At 40.7% G+C, this 19,088-nt stretch overlaps 1 long non-coding RNA gene across 1 annotated transcript in view; it reads left to right on the forward strand.

Annotated features, from left to right (window-relative positions):
* LOC125281116 (uncharacterized) overlaps positions 1–19,088 on the forward strand; it is a 190,068-nt gene that overhangs the window by 154,579 nt on the left and 16,401 nt on the right. The window contains exon 7 of the long non-coding RNA XR_007188189.2: positions 16,504–16,619. This is a non-coding gene — a long non-coding RNA (uncharacterized LOC125281116). The remainder of the gene's footprint in view (positions 1–16,503; positions 16,620–19,088) is intronic.

Genomic DNA, 19,088 nt, shown 5'->3' on the forward strand with positions numbered 1-19,088 from the left:
ATGTGAAAATGGGTGAAAGAACATTCCAGATGGAGGGAAGGGCTCGGGTGAGGGCACGAGGGGGAAAGGGCGTGGTGTCTTCTAGTGAATGGATCAAGATCAGCGTGGTGGAGTGTGTGGTCCAGGTAGATGAGGCTGGAACAACAGGCTGTGGCTGCCAGGTCACGGAAGAACAAGAGGCCACGGTGCGGTGACAAGTGTGAGTGTGGCTTCAGGTGTCCTTGGAAGCTGTTAAATGGTTGTGGACCAAGGGGAAACCTGATCTGGGTTACAGCTGAGGATTCATGTTGGGTGCTGAGCAGAGAACATGTTGGGGAGAGGCACAAGCGCTAATGAGCAGGCCACATAGGAAGCTGCCGGGGTGGCCTAGGCAAGAGATGACAGCGTGGGGTCTATATTACAAGTGGTGGATATGCAGCGAAGCCCACTTCTCACAGTTTTCAATAGGCTGATGTGTAGTGTAAAGTTTCAAGTTTGGGAATAAAGATCCAAACTGATTTGATCGAAGAAAACACAGCAGGAAATGCCAGGTTCAAGAATTAGCTCCTAAGTCATTGATAATGCAATTTTTTTTTTTCTGCTGAAAGGAATAAAGGTTTATTCCACTACCATATTACCTGCAGGGAACAGTGTTTATAGGAATAGAGTAAAAGAAAAGCAATTGATTTTGGCGAGCAAGAAGAAGCTGAGGGGTAGGTTGTGGAAAGACTCAAGTAGTGGGGTTTTTCCTTAGGAAAGTAGGCTTCTGGAATAAATGGGAATATTGAGTGGGAGGTGTTTGGGAAGCTAAGAGAAGAGAAGAGACACTAAAGTCAGGCTCTTCCTCTTATGCAATATAGTTTGGGGCTTCTCTTATTTATGTGTTCAACTTTCCTGTGGTTATGAATGAGGACATTCATGCGAATTTTTTTTTTTTTTTTTTTTTTTTGCGAATGTTCACGACTCCCTGCAATTCTGCAGGCTTTTCAAGGAGAGCACTGGACTTGGAGTCCAAAGGCTGGAGTTCTCAAGGCAGCACTGTCACCTACTGATAGAGAAATATGTCATCGCTACCTCAGTTCTTCTTTCATGAAAGGACTGGATTCCTGATCAATAATAAGGATAAAATATTAGTTACCAAGAAAATGTATGACTACCTCAGATAAGAGGAATGCCTCTTTAACAAATTAAAATGCAGCTCAACGAGGCTATTACTTCCAGTTTTGATATTTGCTGACTCCAAGTTGCTACTCCTCAAATTTGCCCAGATTATTAATATTTTAGTAGCTAAGAAAAAATGCCAAGTTTCTCATTGACCTTCTATTTACTAAAATAATATATCTAATTTGCAAGAATATACATTTTCCTCATTGGATGCAATAAAACCATTTTCATTTTGAATGGGATGAAAAGCAACCCAGTAAATTCTTGCTTTTCCTGAATTGGCCCTCGAGCAACAATGATCATTCACCACTTTGCTGGGATTTTGCCTTAATGCCATCTTTGCAGTCTATATGATGTTAGGAATGAAAAAGTGTTCTAATATTGTCCTGACCTTTTAGCCCTGTAGTAGGCCCAGGGAATGAGGTGCTAAAGCAATTTGCATTATTGTGTTCTTTGTGTCATGAATTTCTTTGAATCTTGGGCTAAAGAGATCCCATCTCAATGTCTGTAAACATCGAGGTTTTCTACAATACACCCTTCATGCTTGCAAGAATTCTGTCAGACTTAAGGTTAGAAACAAATAATTATGCTGAAGTTTGGGTTAATTAATATATGAGTCACGTCCGTTTGAAATTTAAATTTGGCAGCAGTGAAATTTGCCTTTCCTTTTTCCCTTGCTGCCCCAGTTGACTTTATGAACACCCCACTAGAGAGGAAATTTCCTCTAACAGCAGAGCTTTCCTTTAACAATTATTTAACAATTATTATTATCAAAGAGGTTTTCTCTTGCCCCCCCTACAATAGTCCTGCAATAAGTGCCATTACTTTTGGGCTCCAAGAAAGGATAAATGTAGCTTTCATATTTGGCTGACACCAAATTCATCTGCGTTTATAATAAATTAATTTAATGTCTACTTCAAAGAACGAGGCTGGGGTCAGGCAAGAGAGCCTAAACTCTTAGAACTGTATCACTTTTCTCATTTTTATTGCGGTGCAGGACGTTCCTGCACGTGTGTGTAGCCCTCTAGAACGTTCCCTTGTTGCAGAGCACGAGCCTAGACCACCGCAGGGTATTCCAAAAGGCTGGGCCGTGAAGGTCAGTGTTACAGCCACAGCTCCCACAGCCCCACTGGGTTGGAAAGCTGAGCTTAAAGCTTCCAGACAGATTGACTTAAAAGTCCATGGAGAGGGGCTCCTATTTCTGTTATTGAAGGCTTGATCATTCAGGACAATTAATATATATAAATTATAATAAAAAAGACACCCAAATCACCATCAAAATGTCATTTGACTGCAGTAACGGAGCACAGTCTTTGGGCATTGAGCAAACTTAGGTTTGAATTCAAGCCCTGGTGCTTCGGAGATGCATGAACCTTGGTGCGTCACGTAAGCTCTCTGAGTCTGTCTCCTCATGGAATGAGCTGGATAATTCCCCACATGATTGCCACAATAGCGACTGAGCTTCGCTGTATCCAGCACAGAGTCGGGGCTCAATGAAATGTAGCTGTTTTTGTTATTATTTTAGTTGTATTCCTAATGTCTCGGAGACATTAACTTGCTGACCATCAGTTACTCAAACAATTTAAGATTAATTGCTTCCAGGGCTTTGGTCCACACTGGGAATATGAGAAGGAAAGTCCCTTTTTTTTCCCCTCCCTACAGAGGTATAAATACTAGCAAGCTAGCTTCAGGCTAGTGCAAGAGGCACGGGAGACACAGAGGTATATACTTTGTGCCTAAGAAAGTGTAAGGGGGGCAGTTGGAAAACAGTTCTGCAGGCTTCAGATGAATACAATGTTCTGAATACATAAGCTATGTTTAATGTAATATGTGATGTTTAATTTAATGTAATATGTGATATTACATCCTGCCTGGGGGGGGGGGGTCACTGACCATTCAGGTAAGGCTTGCTGAAGAAAACAAGTTGACTCTTCAAGTCAACACCGACTCAAGCCAGAAGTAACAGTACCAGGGTGAGAAATGTGCATGGAGTACTGATTTGGAGGATGCCAGAGAGAAGGGGCTGAAATCTCTGGATTAACAGCTAGTTGATGCCTTAAAAGAGGAAAAATTTAAGGCTTAATGTGACAAAAAATAATTTCAGAAAAAAAAAAAAGCACCATATCTAGGGCAACATTTAGGTAAGTTTAACTCACTTCACTAAGAGAAGAGAAAGTCTCCTCTGTGTGCTGTGGAATATGGGATAAAAGGATAACTGTGTCCTTTTAAATCTAGTAATGAAATAACAGATCTCCACAACAGAAAAGGGAGAATAAAGTGCCAGAAGACAGGTATAAAATGGCATAATTTGTGATTCGAAGGTGATATTCTTCCCTGAAAAATCCACCCGTGCAACTTCTGAGTGGACAAACATTCTAAGAAATATTTGGATGCTGAAATACTGGGATTTCTAGATTGTAATCCCAGAAGGTAGGGGTTTATGAAACCCATCTTTTCCCCCCAGTACACTATTATACTAGATTAAGAGAGTTTATTTCAATGAATGAATGACGAAAGGGAAGACTACCACACACACATACACACACACACACACACAGATGTGCACGCATGGTGCCTCTAGAGGCTCTAAGGAAAGACACATCGTATCAGGATGTGATATTCCATCTTGCCGGGGGGGTGGTCACTGACCATCCGGGTAAGGCTGAAAGAAGGAAGCAGCATTTAAGTTATGCTCTAGCGGGCTGTAAAATTTCAAAGGGAGATAAAGTGAAGAGTCCATGCCCAAATGACTGAAATTATTGTGGACACTTGGTGTCTCCATATCCTCCCTTGTCCTTTATTCCTCAACCCACCACTGAAATTGCTCTTAATTCAATCCAACTGCGATCTCACTTCTTATCCCACTTGATTTACTTGTGACGTCCTGCTTAGGTGCCCACTTTTTTCTCCTCGGCTTCCACAAAACCACTTGCTCCCTTTTCTTCCTTTCATCTAGCCTTTATGTCCACCTTTTTTGCAGACTCTTGTCCCTTAAAAAAACAAAAACAAAAAACTGGTGTTCCTGGGATTCTGTCCTAGATGTTTTTCTTTTTTAAGAATTTTTCTGGTTTTGTTTTTCCCCCCTTCCTTTTTCTTTCTTTTCAGTTTTTACTTCTCCAAAGGTGAAATCCTCCATTCTTATACCATCGGCTGAAACAGAGAGACAGACTTATGCCTCCCAAATCCATATCTCTAATACAGAATTCTGTCACCAGCCACAAATTTCTATATCTACTTTGACTGGACATCGTCACATGAATAAGTTGGATGCATCACATTCCAAATTAAATTCTTTACTTTCTGTCCCTAAAATATTCCTTGTCCAGACCATGTGAATGGCATCCATCTCTCCTATTATTTGTGAAAGAAACCTAGAATTGATCATACTATTGGCTATTTCTCTTATTCATGCCACCACCAATTTCTACCATTTACCTTCTTCCATCAAAGCTATCCCTACAATAATCTCGTGATTGTTTTCTTTCCTTTTCTATCTCCCACAAGGTGACCCTAACTGTTTCTCCCCTCTGTTACTGCAATAAGGCTCCGGGCTTACAGTTAATTTGTATCCATTGCTCTTTCAATCTAATATCCCCCCTACCTTCCTGTTGCAGTGATCTACCAGAACGGCAGATCTGATTATTTCAGTCTTCTACTCTAACTCCTTCAAGAAGCCCCACTGTCTTCATGACAAAATGTAAATTCTTTAGCGAGACAGGCTTGCAAGCCTCTTGGTGATCCGTGCCCTGCCGACCTCGCAAGCACCAGCCCAAAATCACCATGTTGTTTCAAACCTCCAGGATTTTTAGAGTTTCATGTCCTGCCTCTAACACACTTCATCTCTTCCCTTTCTTACTCGGCTCATTCTGTCTTGTCATATCAATGCCGAATCATGTCCCCTTTAGGGTCATCTCCCTCAGAAAGCTTCCCAGATGCCCCACTGGCTGCTATTCTTCCCTGCTTCCAGAACATTCATGACATTTCTTTATTGGAGTACTTACCACACGGTTGTGTAACTGTCTGTTGGTCTGTGTCCTGCAGTCCCGGGAAGCCAGTAACTGTAACTTGTCACAATATCCCCTGACTAGGACATAATAGGCATTTAGTAAATATGTACTGAGCTTAAAAATATGAACAAAGCTCTAAGGATGGAAATTTGTTGGATGTGTTACGGGAGAATGAGTAACACATTTTGCAGGATGGAGGAAGGTAAGATTTAAAATGCTGAATTTCAAACTAGCAGACAAGTAGAAGGCAGGGAGGGGCATAGGGTTGTGGGAAGAAAAATCAAAGCTACGCAGTTTCACCACTGAACCTTGGATGGAAAGCCCCCCACCCACCCACCTCGGTTTTGAGGCAATAGAATATAAACTGAGGTTGACAGGCAAGGGCACAAGGGTTGAAAGTGAAGGATGGACTCCAAACCTGGAGTCAATTTTTGCAGCGTCATTATGGCTTCAGAACTGGAATCGGAGTTGTTGTGGTTTCCCACTTGACTTGCATGGGAAAGATAAAATGGAATTATATCATGAAACATCTTAAATGCCAGGCTAAAGAGGGGTTCTAAGTCTTCTGGCCCTTCAGCTATTACTGAATAATTATGAATCGAGGGCGACAAGATGGGAGCTTAGAACATAAAATAAGTCTGACTGTGTTGCGCAACACTGAATGCGTCACAGAGGCTGAATGTGACCACAGATTAGGAGAGTATTTAATTATTTTGTTAAAAATAATAAGAAAAGCTCCTGATAAAGGGATGGCAGTGAAAGTAGGAGGAAGAAAAATGTAGCATCCATGGGAAAAATTGGGAATAGCCTTGGTATTGGTAAGAGAGAAGGAATATGTACATTTGCAAACAGAAATTTCAATGAGATAGAATGGTTAAATATTGATTGCAAAAACAGAAAACGTTTCACCAAGCTAGGTCCTTTATTTCTTTGAGAAATAACTCCTTAGGTTTAGAGTACTGTGTTCTTCTTTTACAAAGAATGCCAATTTATATACTATTTTTAATAAAGAGAGGCTTCTCCTTTGAACAAAGACAGACGCTTAGACCTCAGGTGTTCACAGGTACCCTGGAGGTATCACGACACAGGGCAGTGGCATGGAGCCGCAGGCACAGTGGTAGAAGAAGTATGGCCAGCTCCAATGAGATACTCTTGCCAAGCCAGCCCGGTGTTAGAGACCTTTCACTGTACTCCTTGCTCAATGTTTCCTACCCTAAAATGATTTTACAAAACAAAACGCCCCCCAAGAACCCTAAACTACATTCTAATCAGATAACATTCTCTCCAGAAAACCAATTCAAGAAAATGGCATTTAGAAGTATTGAGGAATAGTTTCCGAGGACATTTTCTACCAATTCTTTGCCTCTAAATTATTCACTTCTTAAATAAAATTTTAGAGACCCCAAACCTTTCCATATTACCAGTTTTCTAAACTGATAAAGTAAACCCAGAAACAGATGTTAATTAATATTGGTTCCTATGTTTTGACAGAATTGAAAACAAATGAATACCATTGTGACAATACAACATATTATCAATTGGTTTCATAATACTCATTACATGGAGCCCTGAAAGATCATATTAACAATGAAAAGCACACAGTTGTCACACAAAATAATGCTTTTGATTATAATTAAACTGGAAGAAAATCTCAGACCAGAGTGGAACAATTATTTATGTATTGATCATTCTCTATTAGACACAAAATCCTTGAGTATAGGGGCATGACTTATTGTTTATGTTATCTTCCAGGCTTTATGCAATGCCCGGCATATAATAAACAATCAAAAATATTTTTTAATGAATGACATTTTAAAAAATATAACACTTACATAGAACTTACTATGCACCAGGCATCTACCCAGAGTGACTTACAAATATTAACTCAGTTAATTCTCATTAGGGAAACCTCCTTTTACAAAGGAAATTAAGGCACGGGGAGGTTAGAGTACTTGCCCCAAATCATAGAGCTTCTTAGAAAATGATGGAGCCGGGCTTAAAACACAAGCAGAGCCATTCTAGAATCTGTGCTCTTAACCAATATTGCTTTTTAAAAAATTCCGCCTTTAAATTAAAAAAAAAAGTATATAAATATATATTTTACAACAGTATTGAACTTAAATGAGAAGACCCGGGTTCAAATACATGCTAAATTTATTTGGTTTGTGGCTTTGAGCAAGTTCATTAACCTAATGGGTCCTTAATTTCCTCATATGTAAAATCAAAATAATTGCTGGTACCTCACAAAGCTATTGTAAGCCTTAAATAAAATAATTTATGTGAAAATACTAGAACGTAGTTGGCACCCAGGATATGTTAGTTGGTGTGCCAAAGAGAATGGTAGCATTTTCCTCCTTCTATCCTTCAAAAGGGTACATATTTGCACATTACACATCATTCAGGCCTTAGAAAAAATGAAATCAAATTCTATGTTTCATAAAGCATTATTTCCAACATCTCTTAAAGCTAGAGCTAATTTACTAAAGCATTTTCTGGATGGTCAGGTAAGCTTCAAACTCAATAGCTTGCTTTCTGGAGGAAAAAAAAATGTTTTTCCCAGAAGCTATTATGGTTTAAACATCTACCATCAGGGAAAAAAAACCCTCTTTTTCTTCTAATTGGGAAATCAAATTAGATATATTTTTTTAAAGAAAAAAGATTAGACCAACAGTAGAACATATGGCATTTATTTTCACGAAGACCCCCCAAAATTAACGGGCTCTACCAAATCCGATGGGAACCACTCAATCAGTGGTTCCAAATCATGGCTGCACATTAAATCATGTAAACAAAAATAAAAATAAAAATGTGGACCCCCTTCCTCAGATATTCTGATTTAATTGGTTTGGGGAAAGGTCTGGATAGACTTATTTTTTTGAAAGCTCTCCCATTGATTCTAATTTGCAGCCTAAGTTGAGAACACTGGTTTAGGTTATCATTGAAAATATCACGTCTCCTATTTCCAATTTATTTTTACTGTAATAAAAACCAACAGTAGATAATATCTTCATTCATGTCAACATTTAAAGAGTCTAAGAAGTTCACCAAGAACAGAGCTGCCACAACACCACTATGCTAACTAAGATTTAGCTCCATTTCTTTAACTGACTGAAGCAAATCCTACCTTTATCCATCCATCATCATTCATTATCTGGAATTCAAAAACATAACAAAATCGGAAACAGAAGCCGTATTTATATCAGCTAATTTTCTTCAACTCCAAGCATCATGAAAACAATACAACTCTAAGATTATTTATGTGTTCTTGTGAATAAGTTATAATAAGGATTTCATGTTTACTCAGTGTATTGGTGTGGTCAATAAATAATCTTAGAGCATTTTACAATAGGACTGAATATTATTCTTGTGGCTATAGTTCCTAAAATTAACTGTAGATTAGAGGCATTGAACCAAAACAAATCCCAGCTGACGCATGTTTTCGGCTATGCTAAAATATTGAGTAGAAATGAGTGCCCACTGAGAATACTGACTTAAACTGCAGAGATGTTTGCAAATCCAATCACCTTAGTTCCCTTCATAATTCTAGTGTAGAAAACCAGCAATTTCCACTTTTAAAAGCTGAGTTCTTTAACTGAACACATAGTAGGCTAGCAACATGCTATTATAAATCCCACAATACTAAAAAGCATTCCTACTTTGTCTTACTGATAAGCCAAAGTGGCCCAAATGTATAAAATATTTGCTTTTTCTTATTTAAGACACACTCAAACTTGGACACTCTGCTGTTTAAAGATTAGTTTCAGTAAATACATGGTCACACTTTGATTTCTTCTGAACATTTCACTTTCCATCACCCAATAATTTCAACAAATAGCCTTGAATATATGTCTTGGTTTAGGCTACCTAGAGCCACCAAATCGTTTGGGGTCTCCCGAAGATCGGCAAATGGAACCCTGCCTTCTAGTCTTGCATATGCCATATGATGTTAGGTAAAGCTTTCAGACAGAACTTTTCTTAGGTAGGTTGGCAAAGTAAAGCCTGAATAATGGGTTAAAAATCTAACTGGATTCTTGATTTTTGACTTTGATTGGATTTCCTTGTCCCTCAAGGAAAATGACTGTTTTGGGAAGAAGAATTAATTTGTTAGAGCTTTTCTTGATGCCTTTCACCCAGGCTTGGAAAGAGCATCATGAAAAAAGAGTACCCTTTTGGAAACTACGCACACAACATATTTTTCCTAATAGGTGTGAAGAATGGCTGCTATGCATAAATGATTGTTGGAAAATAATTCTCTGTAAAACATGACTTAACAAGCAACGCCATTCACCACTGTAGTCATTTCCAATATCCAGAACAACCATGACACATCACATAGATGCCGATATTATCTATTTGTTAGCTAATAAACACCTCTTGGAAAAAGTCCACAACTCTCATCCCCGTAATTTTCATACCCAATAAGTTGGAAAATAAAACTTTTGAGAGAAAATTGATTTTAGTAACATAGATTAAGTCTCAAAAAACCAGGAGTCTTCAATATGAAATTCTAAATTGTAGCACCTTTCCAGGACAACGATCTTTTCTCTAATCAAGGGTAAAGTGAGGCGGCTGAGACTAAGCTGACCCTACATCTGAACTTCAAGCACCACAATCAAACTGCAGTTTTGCAATAAAAAAGCAAGGTATCTTGTGCCCCTCCACGGTTAACCACCCCCCGGAACATCCCAAAGCTTTAAGTTCCGTTCATTCCCAGACCCTCCTTACCTGGGCTAGTCTCAAAGGGCGGCTGGGCACAGCTCAGCAGAAGCGAAGGACATTCGCAGGTGGTGGCTCCAGAGACTCAGGAACTCAAGCTACAGCGCCCATCTCCTGAGCAGGAGATGTCAGCCGCTGGGTGAGGTGCGGACGGTGCGCACCTCTCCAACCCAGGAAGGTCCGCGAGCCGCGCGGCGCAGCCCACCCAGCGTCTGGGGGGCTGGCTTTCCTAGTTTGACGTGAGAGCAAACTGCGTTAGTTCAGAGCCCTCCTTCTCCTGTCCCCCTCCCGATTTCCTGACACTTTACTTCTGCTTTAAGTGATGGTTTAAACCTAGACCCAGCTTGTATTATAGGCTAAAAGGTAACTGCTTTTCCCCCATGCGTTCTTTCTACCTCCCCAAAGTCCAGGAGGCTCACCTTCCGGGCGCCTTCCTTCCCTCGCCCAGCTGTGAGCTGTGCGCAAACTTCTCCTGACTTAAGAGTCTTAATCCTCGCCCGCGCTCCCGCCCCACCCCCGGCAGCCTCCCCCCAGGCTGCAGACGAGGTGGCAGCGGAATTGATGAGCGCCAGCCCCCCCGCCCCCGAACCCTCCCGCCCCCGCCAGCCCCCTCCAGTCCCTGGAGAGGGAGGGGCGAGCAGGAGAGCTCCGAGCGCCTCGGTGCCAGCCCCTCTAGCGCCGGCCCGCAAGTGGGGCTACGCCCGCGGCAGCTGCCCTGCTCCGGTCCCGGCTGGGGCTCACCCCACGGGTCCCGGAGACTAAAACGCGGCGTAAACATGGGGAGCGGGAGAGGGACTCGAGTTAGACCCTGGGTAGGGAGGAATGGGTGGGGGGGCGACAGTCTGGGATGGGAGGTTCATAGGCAGTCCCTGGAGGCAGCTTTCTGGGAGCCCTGTCCCTTCCCCGGAGGATGCAAATTCCGGAGGGAGGTGAGTTTCCAAAAGAACCCACACCCAGAAACCGTGCCACCCTGGCTCCTTCAGCCACTACTCGGGGGACAGCACCACCTGAGAGCCTGTGGAGAGAGGGTCGGTAGTGGGCGAGGTAGTGAAAGTGAGATGAGGACGGGTGGAAAAACGGTTGGCTAGGAGCTGGGGTGCTGAGAGGAGCAAGAAAAGGAGCCGGGAGACAGGAGGTAAGAAGAGGAACCATGGGGGTCCGGCAAACCCTGGGAGAGCGTTCGGAGTTGGATAGCTGTCCGGAGCTGGGGGCGCCGGCTGCATTTGAGGGAACAGCGCCCTCCACACAGGGGACTGATGGTGGGCACAGTAACCTAGGGTGAGTGAACGCAGTGAGGACGGCGCTGGAAGACGGGGGTCTGGAGTGCCAGACTTGGTACTGGGGACTGTGACTCCTCTGTCTTCCCTCCTAAAGCCCTGGATGCCAGGGGGAGCCCGGGACAATCCGATTCCAGGCAAGGCGCAAACCGGGCTGGCTGGAGAGCCCTGGGAGGCAGGCAAGTTGGTTCCAAGGACGCACAACCCTTAACATCCTTTATCCCACCTCTGGATAGAGCGAGGCAGCAGCGGACACTTTTTTCCTAACTCTGTTGAAGGAGAGTTGGGCTAAGAAAGCGGCATCTCGCGCGTCCCGGGACTGCAAGGTGGCCATACACCATCCAGGTTACCAGGTGCTCGGCAAAAGAAGTGATGGTAAAAACAACATAACAGGACGGGAAGAAAGCCAGACGGCAATACAGCACACTTTCCTGGTAGTCCGAGTTTCTCCTAAGCACTCAGGAAACAGAGGTGCTCTGTGAATGGGACTGCAACCTACACCCATCCGTTCTCCGATCCCTTCCCTGGAGAGGTTAGTCACTATAGGCAAAAGGTGTGTGTGTCTCTGTCCTATTTTGAGCTTCCACTCTCCATCCCAGGGGGACTTCAAGGACCCCACTTTTTGTGTATGGGGGTTTTCAGGGAACCCAACAGAAGACAGAGTTCTGGGCAGGTCAGCTCTCTCACTAGACCTTCCAGGGGTTTTGTTTTTCCAGGCTGTCTCTTCCCTCCATAGCCCCCCCTCCTTCTTCCCTGCCACCTCCAGTCTGGTGACCCAGAGGGCTGTGTGTGACTCACCATGTATTCAAACCCTACAGCACAGCCCCAATGCAGGGGAATATTCTACAGTCCCTTCATTCCTGTTATCTAAATGGGAATGATGTTAGCAGTAAAAAATGTGACTAGGAAAGGAACCCAGGCAATGGGAGAAGTATCCTGCAAAGAAACATACACACACACACACACACACACACACACACACACACACAGGCAAAATAAAACCTGTACAAGAAACCTTCTGAATTCAGGATTTAGATAAGAATATTCATTCTGTGCTTTGACATCTGTCCTCGGTTTAATAGATTCCTGCATCCCAGTTGCTACTAACCAGCCTACACCTGACCATGCCCTCCCTCAAGAATTCTCTTTCAGAACATTAATTACCCTTTTTTTGTTGTAAACAAGCAGAAAATTATTAAAGTTATTTGTGTATCTACTGTGGTCAATTGCTGGGGGCCAACCATTGAGAATTCCTCATTGTAACAGAAATCATGGAAATAACATTGAATCAGAGAGATTTTTGCCGAGTGGAGGGTGCCACTGTCCTCTGCATTGTGTGACAGAGCAAGCACAGAGATTTTTCAGAGGGAGGTTAATCCTAGGGCATCCTACATCACTGATTGACAATCAGTATTCAGAGAACAAGACGGGCTTGGTTTGGTAAAGCTACTGAAGATGTGTGGGACACAGCCCTCAACCATAATTTAGAGACAAAGTCTAGAAATCAGTGAGAAAAATAGCATAAGTATGTTATAAACCCTAAACTGGGTGCTGTATAAGCATCTGAGACCTAGACTGATTAAAGTGCTAGTTTTATTAGAGATAATGTTAGAAGGAGAAAAAGGAGAGTTTTTTCTGTAGGCAGGAGATTTCAGGGAAGGTGACATGGTACAAGTGGGATGAAAGATGAGACCCTCCTGTCTTTCAAGAAGACAAAATTAACTTTATCAGCATCAGACATTTATTGACACCAAAAGGGTCTACACCTGTTAGAGGCACTTGGGGTTTACAGAAATTTAACTCTATTGCTGTCTTAACACTATCAAAATATTTTCTATGTAGAAACGCTGTTGTAGATCCTTGCAGGGTAAATATTAACCTGGGGATGGTCTAGTAAGAGTAATTAGCATTTTTGGAAACACCATGAGACCTATTCATGGGTTCTGAAATCAACGTAGTGGGTACAAGCTATATTTTAAAAATGAAATGGAATAGAAAATAATAGAGTTTATCTCCCGTGGCAAGTGTGAGCACAGTTCCTTGAAGCTTAGTTTTGTACTAAATATGTGTATGTGTACAGACATGCAAAGTAGAGTATATTTCTATGACTCGCAATCAAATGTAACTTCAGATTCCTGGTTATAATAAGCCACTCTTCAAATAGAATACCTTATATTTGCAGGTAAGCCTCTAAATGAAATTAGTTCATCAAAGGGACATTCAGGGAATAAGCATCTTAAAATGTGATAACACACATTTCTGGTATTTTCACAGATCACTTAGGACTTTAAAATTCTCTGTCTTAATGAGACTTTGCCCCTTCTGTCCCTCTTCTATTTAAAATTTTCCCCCTTTCGGCAGATATTAATTTAGGGAGGACCCTGTTGTAGCTCTTGTATTTCATGTTCGCATAGTAAAGAACAGCCTTTAGATGCAAACTCCACTTCCATCTTCAAACCCTCCATTCTCATTGCTAAGGACGTGAAGTCCTCCCACTAACTGCAGAAAGGTTGTGTGACCTCTCAACTCTGTCTCTCCAAAACAAGGGTTACTCATCTGCAAACCCAGGGTTCAGACCATATCACTTTAGTGCCATTTATGGTTCTTGAATCCAGTGACTTTTCTATAAAATCATGATGTTTTTGAATTACAGTGAGTAGAAGGAAGATTGCCCTTTTTGTTAAAAACTAACTCTACTACAACTTGTTCTTGTTAAATATGGTAATGTGTGGGAAGGTCATATTTTGGAGGGACTGAGAAAAGTCGTGCATAGAAAAATGTATCCATTTTGTTATATTTGGGGAGAAGATCACTTATCAGGATAACTGAGTTAGAAGTTTCTCCTCTTTTGAAAAGAAATTCAGAGAAGAAATTTCTGGCCTCTCTCAGGAACCTGATTTCTAGCTTTAGGTAACTCCCTAATCAGGAATTTTTCCTTGCATTGAAATACAGCCCAATCCCTCACATGCATATGCAGGCAATTTAATGCATGCTTAATTATTATCTTATGTCACAACACCTTGGGGTAGTCATTCATGGGGGACCCAAAAATATATATAAATTGCAGCCCTACTCTCAAGGAACCCACAATCTGTTTGAAGGCATTTGTTTCTTCCTCTTGTAGCCTCTTTCTAAATAGACAACAGCTGGTGATTATCTTTTATATATTACCCTTCAGAGATTTACAGACCTCACCCTGACAGAATAATAATTTACCTTGGTGAAAAATAAATATTTTCCTTTTGAAACCATTTGAACTTCCCTTGGATAGATCAAGTTCTCTTGAGGGTAGTCTCCTGCTTCAATTTTCTGCCTCTTTTCCAGAAAGAGGAGCTGATGTACTTGTAAGTCTCTCTTCCCTTTTCATCTTTCAAAGGTATAACACAGTTGTGTTCCTCTACAGAATATGTCTCCTGGCAGGAAAAAGAAAATTCTGCTTAAACGAGGAAGTGTCTTTCTAGATTGTACTTAGATAAACTTCACTTGGGTTAACTGTTAACTTTACGAATAAATAACTCAAGGTAGGAGGGGATGGCAGGGGCATACAGCATTCAGTAGTAGCAATGGACACTAATTGTTCCAGCTTTCATGAAGCTGGGAAATATCCAGATTATATTCTAGCTTCTAGAAAGAATTCTAGAGGGAAACTCAGGAACCAGGAGAAAAACTGTAGAAGCATATCAATGCATATATCCATTCATTAATTCACTTAATAATGAATAATTGAGTTTTTAAAAGTTTACATTCTAGTTGAAGGATAGAAATAGATAATAAACAAAATAAGAACAAGTTGTTGATTTCAGATGCTGACAATGCTATAGAGATCACAGACAGAGGACTTAAAGGGAGGTGTGGGTTAGTGATGCCCTAGGGTGATCAGGGAAGGCCTTCCTTGAGCTACAATGTGAATAAGAAGGAGCCAGTCATTCTGAGCTCCCTTGTAAAATTCTCATACAATGCTGTTTCACCCCCACCCCCCATTAAATGAAAATAAATACCAGCACGGTCTGGAATCTACTCTTTTTGTAAATTGTGTGTGTGTGTGTGTGTGTATGCCTTCGCCAAGTGCTCTCTCTAATATAGTCCTATTTAGCCTGTGATCAGGAATCTGAGACATGGGAGGTTTCTGGCTTGTACCAAGTGGGATAGGTAGGGGTAATTTCAGTACTTTGGGGGCTGGTCCATATGAAGTTAAATTAGGAGAGGACCCTCAGATGGCAGTAGCCTTTTGGCTTGGACTGTGTCAGGATATGTTGGCAGAGTGCTAAAATATAAGACAATATATAACTTGCCTCAGAACTAAAGCAAAATTGGACTTGTCTTTAATATCCATTATTTTTAGATTTCCATTTTCTGATTAAAAATCAATAGCTTTATTGATTTTTGCTTTAGTGAACACATACCACCTACTATATGCTAGGCATTGCATTAATCATTTTCTCGTAATTCTGTGAAGTAGGTATAGTTATTATCCCTATTGTACAGATGCAGAGACTGATGTTCAATGGGTTAAATGATTTGATTCTATGATGATTCTAACAAAGGCAGCATAGATACTAATTACATATATACTAATATATATTTGACTAGCCTTGATTCAATAATTACTCAGCAAGGATATATATATTTATCTATTAAAAATAGTGAGGCATAAGATTATTTTAATAGGCAGTTCTATACAGATTCACATATTTTTAAATGACAGCCAAATAATTTGTTTCAGCGAACCACAGACTGAACACCTAGCCATCTGAATTACAGTGGATTTTTGCCTTCTAGGCACAGTATAGTCTAATAGAGGCGTCAAACCATTTAAACAATTAATAATAATTCAAAGATCTGCAGCAGAAGTATGTTCCAGTGCCCTGGGAGCTCAGAAGAGAGGGGATTAATTCTGCCTGGGAAGAGATTTGTTTTTACTAGTTATCGTCTCTCTGAAATCTAATACTCTGGCACTAACAGACTCTGGTGTGGGTGGGCATGTGTCAGAAACACGGAGCTTTACGTGCCCCAGAAACAGAATTTTCCTTTTTCAGTATAAAATAAGAGGTGACAATTTAAATTACATGGTAAATATCCATGAATGAAATCATGTACAGTAGAATATATTGTCCACACAACTTTTCTTTGGTTTTTGTGTTTAACCATTTATAACAGATTCTTTCCAGTTCACAGTTTAAGCAAGAATGTTATTTTGATGATAATTTGCATGGCCAGGGCATGTAAAGGGTAGAAAATAAAATGAAATCAGGATAAAACAGTGAGAAAAAGGTATTTAAAGGCAAAATAAAAATAGGGAGAGAAACGAATTACCCAGTTGCTAAAGTTGAGGCCTTAAACGCACGGCAATGTTTTTATAGAATTTGGAATCTGCTGCCCCACCAGTACCAACCCTGGGCGGCAGGTGAAGACGGCGGAGACAACGGAGACACCGCTTTCTAAGGAATGAAGAATCTGATGGACTGCTTTACAACAGGTAGGCCTCTCTAATTTCCTAAAATCCTGATTCAGTGAAGGATAGGCCCATGGTAGGCATCTATACAAACTTCAAAAATTGATTTTAATTGCATATATGTTATTCAGAGAGGAAGATGATAACGAGGGTGCACGAATGTTTCAAAGGTGGAAACTAAAAAGATAAAGGGGAGTTTCAGCATAAAGAGAAGGAGTATGACCAGGAGCAAGGATTAACAGAGAGGAAGGGGCTAAGAGATCAGGTATTTCATCCCTGGGGTGATTCTTAAACTACCCTAGTCACCGAGGTTGTTGTTCTTAAAAATTGACTACAGAGTACTAATTTGATTACAGATCACTAGATACGGCGGGGCGGGAGTGAAAAACACGTCTTTAGAACCTTATTAACAGCCTCTGCCACTTTAGCCTCAGCTTTTACCAGCTTTCCCTTCTCTACTTCAAAGGGGGGCAGCATTTTCCCATGTCCTCTTTATTTCTGTTCTATTTAAAGAATGTTTTCTCTATGTTATTGTTTCTTTCAAATAACTGGTCATGTTTTACCTTGTTTTTTTTTAACCCTTTTCTAATATTGCTTTCCCATATACTCAGAATTTCTCCTCTTAAAGCAGCCTGCCTTCCCCTTTCTAAGAAAGAATACATGTTTTCGTTTCCATCAGTGATCAGCCAGCTAGATTCTTAGCTTTTTAAAAACAGCTGTATACTATTATTTAAAAGTAAATGTTTTTATGTTCCTTATGAGTCCGAGTGAGCTCTTCCAAAAAAATGGACAAATAAAAATCACCCACTGCTATATGCAGACGGATAGATTTGATTAAAGGGATTTAGGGTGGGGCTTCTCTAATCCTATGGTATTACAGATCACCTGGGGCTCCTGTTAAAATGCAGATTCTGGGGGCGCCTGGGTGGCTCAGTCATTAAGTCTGCCTTTGGCTCAGGGCGTGATCCCAGCGTTATGGGATCCAGCCCCGCATCAGGTTCCTCCGCTGGGAGCCTGCTTCTTCCTCTCCCACTCCCTCTGCTTGTGTTCCCTCTCTCGCTGGCTGTCTATCTGTGTCAAATAAATAAATAAAATCTTTTTAAAAAAATGCAGATTCTGATTTATCAGATCAAGGGCCTGAGACCCTGCCTTTCTAATATGCTCCCATGCCCGTGATGCTGGTTTATGGATCGTCCTTTGAGTAGTAAGGCTTCAGAATCATTTCCCTTAAATATTCCCTTCATCTTATAAACTTATTCTTTTAAAATTTAGAAATATCCTTTATCTATAAAATACATTACCGTATGGCTCTGGAAATAGAATTAATTCTATCTTCTTGTTCTCAAAATATCTTAGCAACTATTTGTAAGACAGTTGTCCTGGGAAGGGGGTGTTCTTGATGAGGACATGGACATGTCCCTTGTATAGGAGAAATTTGGGAAAGAAACATATTCTTAGAAGATGATATAAATAGAAATTATTTTTTTCTGGAAGAATATGGTCTAAAGACACTAGTCTTCCTTAGAGAAGAAGGGAATACTGGTGGTGAAGGTGCTTAGTATTAGTGGTGGTATTGGTGGTGATGGTGGTTGTGGGAGTATTGGTGATAGTCATTATAGTAGTAATAATGTAGTAGGAGGTGGTTGTGGTAGCCATAATGGTGATGCTGGTATTACTAGTGGTTGTAATGGTGGTGGTGGTCAAGGTGTGGGTAGAAGTGGTACTGATAGTGGTTATTATCGGTTTGCACAAAATAACAAAGCAGCAAAGATTGGTTTTCAATCCCGGTTCAAGCTATTTAACATCTCTGTATACTTGACCAATTACTGCTTCCGAGCCTCAATGTTCTCATTTCAAAAATGGTAATAAATAAAATACTTAGCTATGAGTATGCTGTGGGAGTTAATCAAAGTAAAAAGTGTAAGGCATACAGCCCATATTCAATAAACGTGTTGATTATTTATCGGTGGAATTGCTTGACTCCACATTCATTCTCAACTTGTGATGGTCCAACTAGGTTGAATTCAGACCGTTTTCTTTTTATTTCGTTTATGGGTTTTCTTCTTTTCTTGTCTTTTTTTCCTGGACACATCCTTATTTGTTCAAAATGAGAAGTCGTAGATTTGACATTGACCTTTAGATGATAAATGATTAAAGGCAGTTCAATAATTTCCTATTTAAAAATTCCTTTCTATAATTTTAGCCTTTAAAAAATCGACACTTCCAGAATATAATAATGTATCTTTTCATCCAGAAAATTCAGCATTTTGTAAACTGGGAGGTCAGAGTCAGTGTCCTCGTAAATGGATTTGGATTCTTTTCCATACATCTTTATTATTTAGGCCAGGATCCTCCCTCAATACTATCTTCCCCCTGCCCACCACGTGAGTGCTCATGAAACTCAAACAAGTTTAATACTGACTATAGACATACAAAATTCCCTCCTTGAAAACTTTAAGTAACTCCATAAAAAATCCAAATTTTCTGGCCAGA

The sequence above is a fragment of the Ursus arctos genome, unplaced genomic scaffold (genome assembly GCF_023065955.2).
Source record: "Ursus arctos isolate Adak ecotype North America unplaced genomic scaffold, UrsArc2.0 scaffold_3, whole genome shotgun sequence".
NCBI classification, from domain to species: domain Eukaryota; kingdom Metazoa; phylum Chordata; class Mammalia; order Carnivora; family Ursidae; genus Ursus; species Ursus arctos.